General features: G+C 37.2%; 1 long non-coding RNA gene across 2 annotated transcripts in view; it reads left to right on the forward strand.

Moving 5' to 3' along the window:
• The window catches only part of LOC112964150, a 17,130-nt gene extending 11,873 nt beyond the window's left edge, over positions 1–5,257 (forward strand). The window contains exons 4-5 of one of the 2 annotated variants that reach the window (XR_003252882.1): positions 2,282–2,400; positions 2,831–5,257. This is a non-coding gene — a long non-coding RNA (uncharacterized LOC112964150). Of the gene's footprint in view, positions 1–2,281 lie in introns of both variants that reach the window. The other variant, XR_003252876.1, reaches the window with a different exon arrangement.
• Positions 5,258–6,000: the final 743 nt, after the last annotated feature.

Raw genomic sequence — 6,000 nt, forward strand, 5'->3', positions numbered from 1 at the left:
TCATCTGTCTTTGAGCAAAGCCACAGACTGGCTAGTTCTGGGGAAGGATTCTATAAATGATTTCTGACTTTTTTAGCTGCTAACTTTTGATAGTCATCCATGTCTTCAAGAAGATTTCTTATACACTGTAAGTCAAGTTCTACATTTTAACATTTGCACCCAAAAAAAGACTTGGGGCCTGCTTCTGGTGGAACCTGGGGTTACTTTTGATTTTATACCTAGATAAGAAGAGATTTATTAATGCAACTTTTCCATTTTTATTAAACAAGATTTGAAATCCTTGGCACATCACTGGAAAGATGTTTGGCTTTCTTTTATATAGGCTATATAAATTGAATTCTTGAAATGTCTGATTTAACAACCAGGATGATGGGATAGAGTGAGTTCTCAGCAAGTTTGCAAGTGATACCAAATTGGGGGGAGTGGTTGATACACTGGAGGGCAGGGCTGCTACTCAGAGGGACCTAGTCAAACTGGAAAAATGGGCTGACAAGAACCTCAAGTTCAACAAAGGCAAATGCAAAGTCCTGCATGTGGGATGGAATAACTCCATGCAGCAGGAAAGGTTGGGGACCCACTGGCTAGAGAGCACTTTTGTAGAAAAGGACCTGGGGCTGGTGATGAACAAGTTGAAGAGGAGTCAGCAGTGTACCCTTGCTGCAAACATGGTCAGCTGCATACTGGGCTGCATTAGCAAGAGTGTAGCCAGCTGGGTTAGAGGGAAGTGATTCTTCCTCTGTGTTTGGAATTTTTAAGACTTGTGAGTTTTGGGCTACACAGTACAAGACAGACATTAACGTGCTGGAGTGAGTCTAGTGGAGGCCACCAAGCTGGTCAGGGGGACTGCAGCACATGATGTACAAGGAGAGGCTGAGAGGTGGGTTTGTTCAGCTGTAAAGAAGAAAGGGTTAGGGGAGATCTTATTGCTGTCTACAACTACCCAATGGGAAGGTGTAGAGAAAATGGAGCCAGATTCTTCTCAGACGTGCACAAGCAGCTACAGGCACAAGTTGGAACATGGGAAATTCCAAATCGGTATGAGAATTTTTGACAAAAAAGGTGGTCAAATCCTGAAACAGCTTGCCAAGGGAAGCTGTGGGATCTCTATCCTTAGAGATATTCATAACTCGACTGGACATGCTCCTGACCAACCTGCTTTAATGGGACCTGCTTTGAGCAGAAAGTTGGACTAGGAACCTCCAGAAATCTCTTCCTACCTAAAGGATTCTATGATTTTGTGATATGATGGCAGATAGCAGCAACCAAACCAGCAGTTGCACCTTGCCAAGGAATGAGACTCCAATATCATTTTTTTTCTTTGCCTAAAAGCTTTCAAGAAACTGTGCCCTGCAGGCAGGGCAAATAAGCTGTGCAAATGCACTGGGGAAATAATATGTACCGAATTGAAAGATTTTTGAGACTTTCTTTGTCTGCTTTTATTATCTGTACAGTTTTGTCAAAAACAGAAGTAGCACCCTTTTCATAAGGAACTACTTTCCCACCACTTTAACTCACTGTTTTGAAATTCCATTTCTAATCAAAGACAGCTTATTACAAAAAGAGAAGTTCCAAACTCCCTTTTCATAGTTGCCATTAGGAATGGAATTCATGTCAGCTTTTCTGTTAAGCTGTCCACTATCCCCTTGAATCCACATAAACTTTTAGCATCAACATCTAGCAGCAAGGAGTTCTACAGGTGAAGTATATGTTACATGCAGAGACGTATCCTTTTTGTTTGTCTTGAACCTCATGCCTGGTAGCTTCATTTGATGTCTCTAGTTGTTCTGCAGAAAAAGAAAGTGACAAATCAATCCCTATTCACTGTCTTCATGCTGATCATGATTTTATAGACCTCTCTTACATCCTCCTTCAGTCATACCTCCTCCAGACTGAGGAGTCTTAGCTTATCATATGTAAAATATCCTATTACTTTTGTCCATGTTGTCCTTATCTTAATCTTTTTCCAGTTCTATTATAGCAATGGGAGGAAACTGCAGAACTGTATGCAGTATTCAAGATGAAGGTAGCCTATGGATTTATAGAGACTGTGTAGATTACATTCCATTGACATGGAAGAGACAGGAATACACATATTAATCAGGATTTTGTGTAACGCTTTCTTTTAGTATGTCTACTGGTTCTTCATTCTCTCATTTAATGTTTTAAATTGACAAAAATCAAATGCAGAGTTTTGTCTTATCTATTTATTCATTCATCTCTTACTGTGGTGGTCTTCATTCTGTTGATGGTGTGACACCTCACTGGTCTGCTTCTATCATAGCTTTCTTCCATGATCTTTTCATTCATGAAGTCTGCTTCCTCAGCTGTCAAGAGTCTTATTACAATTGAACACTGGGTAGAGGATAAAAACCTCTAACTTATGTCTTCATCAGAAGTAAGGTGAGTAGAATGTAGCCCTTATCTGTTCCAGGCTAATTAGCACAAGATACATCTTTGAATCACTTGAACTCCATCGAAACTGTCCTGGGAACTGGGATGTTACTGAACATCCTGCTGAGAGACAAAGAAGAAAACTGGAAGTACTAAAGGACAGGGAATTTTGGGATATGAGAATTATCTGAGGGCATTACAGTGCAGCACTGATCCAGAGGAAAAGAGACTACACCACTTCTGCTGTCTAGAGAACTTGTTACCAGTAGGGAAGAAGTAAATACCAGAAAACTGGCATGTTAAAACCTGTGGAATCAAAAGGCAATGGGGTTTGATAGTGCTGAAGAACTGAAGTATGAAACTGTCACTTGTCAAGCAGGCTCTGGACCTCTTTCTTTGCTGTTGGAGCCTTTCTCATTTTTTCTCTTTGCCGTTTCAGTGTGGATAGGAGTAACTTGAACCAGAGAACCTTCAGCACTAAAATCATGATTTGCTACAGCTGATGTAAATCAGGTGCTTCCAAATCAGCCAAGAGATTTAACAGAGTAATTTGCTGAAGATTATGCATGGAGTAGAAGTGCACAACACTTAGGTCAACATTGAGTGAAATGTTTGCTTTAGCCACTAGCTGCGGTTTGATTTCCAGTGAGAAGCTGGGACTCTAATTTCAGTGGAAGATAGGAGTTTAAATATGTTCTCAAATCTGGGCCACGGTTTTCTGCACAGGCCTATTTTTCACTATGTTTGGAAAGCAACAAGTGCCAACATAATATAAACAATTTAGAACATTTTTTATATCCTGTAATTATAAAGACTTAAGCTTATACTTCCTGCAATATCAATTACTGGATTAAGAATACTTAAAATTAGGAAAGAGTTTATGATTCTATAGGCCTTCTATTGCTTTAAAAGCGATCAGTTATGGGCAAGATAAAGACACATTCAGGACATTTACAAGCAGAGGACTCCATTTGTAGATTCACTGTCAGAGAAAGTTAAGAAAACAGTTGAGTCTGGAGGCAGCAGTTGAAGTAAAGTACCCAAACCTTGTAAATATTATAGTGTTCAGGGAAGATGATGATTCTTAGCTCTTACAGAGTTCACTGAATCTTCAAAGAGATATGTAAATATTGCATACTTTAATTTCCATTATACAAATTGAAAACTAGGACACCAGTGAGTTTGTAAGTCTTAAGCACTGGTCATTCTTTCTGTTTTGTTTTTTTGTTTTTTTTTAAATACAAGAAAGATGACCTGATCTAAATACATAAATTACTTTCTTGTTTAAAAAAAAAATCCCAGTGGTAATATTGTATTTACTGAATTTAATAGGAAGCAATCTAGAAAAACTCTTGTCTACTGGTTTCAGTATAAACTAACCTGTAATATAATAAAGTTCATATCATCCTAAGCACACAGAAGGGCTGTATGCATTAAAATAGCATTTATAAAGAATCTTATGTTCCTGTGTGCAAAAGAGAAAGTTTTAACTACAAATGAGATGCCATTATAAAATTAACACATTGAATGTCATGGAACTACCCCATGTGTTCCCAGTGATGGAACTACCAATCTGTTTGCATTTACTATACAGAGTAAGGGAGTTTGCTATACTGTGTGTAATATACCTTGTTAATTGGCATCAGGATGGTGAGATAGTAACAGAAATCAGCGAAACATGGCATCAACCGTAGTAAAGCTTTAAAAAGAATAGCTTTTCATTCATTTGGTATGTGTGAACCTTGCTAAATGGATTTAAATTCTTTAAAGCATTTAACCCTAAAACTGTATAGCATCAAGTCATAGATGATCTCAAGAACCCGCAGTCAAAAGATGACCAGTAGCAAAGTAGTTCATTCCTGTGAGACCTTCCTCCTAGTTTCAAATTTATGCTATGCCTTTCACTGACTAGTTTGCAGAAATAAACACCTGTATTCACAAATAGCCATTTAAACTTTCAGATGGCAAATACTATATAAATTTTCCTTTCTTATGATGTAGAACGTAGTACAGTCTAATTGTTTCAGTTATTTTAACATAAGTATTTTCATTAGAATTATTTTACATGCTAGAAATTTTGTCTAGCTTTTTATGACCATGGCAGCCAAAAACAGGGATACTATGGTGCTGCATATAAAATTTTATGCCAACAATATTCAGATTATCTTTTTAAATGCTCAGCTTCTACATATTTGATGTTTTGACTTCACTGAACAAAACAGTATTGTATACATGGAGTATTCTGAATTTTACATGTGATGCTCCAGATCTGCTTACTTAACCATAATGGTGATTTAATACTGCTATGAGAATTTATTTAACTTCCTTTTAATTTCCTACTTCTGTATCTGTAATTTTTTAATACCATATTAATGTTTTGATGTTGCTCTAGTTGTTTTCCCTCTCAGAAGAAAAGATAAACCCTCATTAGTTTATGCTCCATGTAATCCTTAGGAAGGATTTGCCAGGAACAGATAATCTTTGTTTGTTTCCAAGTCTTATTTAGAATGGAGGGTCAAGGGGAGGCACAATCAAACTCAATTACATAAGCAATTACAATTCATATTTATTCTGTATAACAATATCCTGAATTTTCATTTGGATTTGTTCTTTCTGGTAGCCACCAAAGGAAAAAACCTACTTAGTATTTATTAAAAAAAAAAAAAGGAAAAATTGATACTGTACATCACCATTTCAAATGCATGTTCACAAATATACAATCTTGTGTTGAGTTGCTGCTGAAAACTCATTTTTTTGTTTCCAATAAAACAGTATATTATGAGCAATAAATAGTTTACTCATGGATGTCTGCAAACATTACTGCTATTACTTATTGAAGTAGACTTAAAATGTAAAGCAAAGTAGTTAATTCTCTGTAGCGTCTTCATCCCTGATCAAAGGGAAGAGAGTGCATTTTCCTTTGGATAAAAATAATATAAGCACTAAATGATCACTTTCATGTAAAGAAAGAAAGATTTTGCACCATAATACACACATTGCATCCCCCCTTCAGTTTTCTGTAATCTGCATAATTAGCTCATTACCCCACAACTGGAAGGACTGGAATTAGAGATAGGTGGGTCCTTTTATGGTCGTTATGACGGCAAGTTGAAGGAAGAGGAGGAGTAGCAGCAGCAGCAGCCCTAATTTTACTTGAAATACTGGACTTAGGAACCCATGTGAGAACATCCAGCAGCAGAATCCTGTAGAGAAGGATCACCATCAAAACAAGGAGTGTAACTACTTATTGGTAGGTTGCTTCTTTCCATTTTCTCGGTGTTTGAATTTTGCATTTTACACAATTAAGTCATTCACTTCCTTTTGGCCTCTGCCCACCGTCTTTTCTTCCTAAGTCACTTGTCATTTCAAAGAGCTTATGGTCAGGTCAGATCATCTAATCTGACTTGTATGCCACAGGCCCTGAAATTTCTTATACCAGACCAAACAATTTCTCTTTGACTAAGGCATGTTTTCTATCTGCTTAAAGCATATAATTAACTTTGGAGCCAACAACTTTAGGAGATGAGGAACTTCCCGTTCTGTTAGCAGAAAGACTTATAAGGGACCTTTGGCTGGAAAAAAGTAAAGTCAAGAATAGGAGTAGGGAAG

Source organism: Apteryx rowi, unplaced genomic scaffold (genome assembly GCF_003343035.1).
Source record: "Apteryx rowi isolate R43461 unplaced genomic scaffold, aptRow1 scaffold_186, whole genome shotgun sequence".
In the NCBI taxonomy this organism is placed as follows: domain Eukaryota; kingdom Metazoa; phylum Chordata; class Aves; order Apterygiformes; family Apterygidae; genus Apteryx; species Apteryx rowi.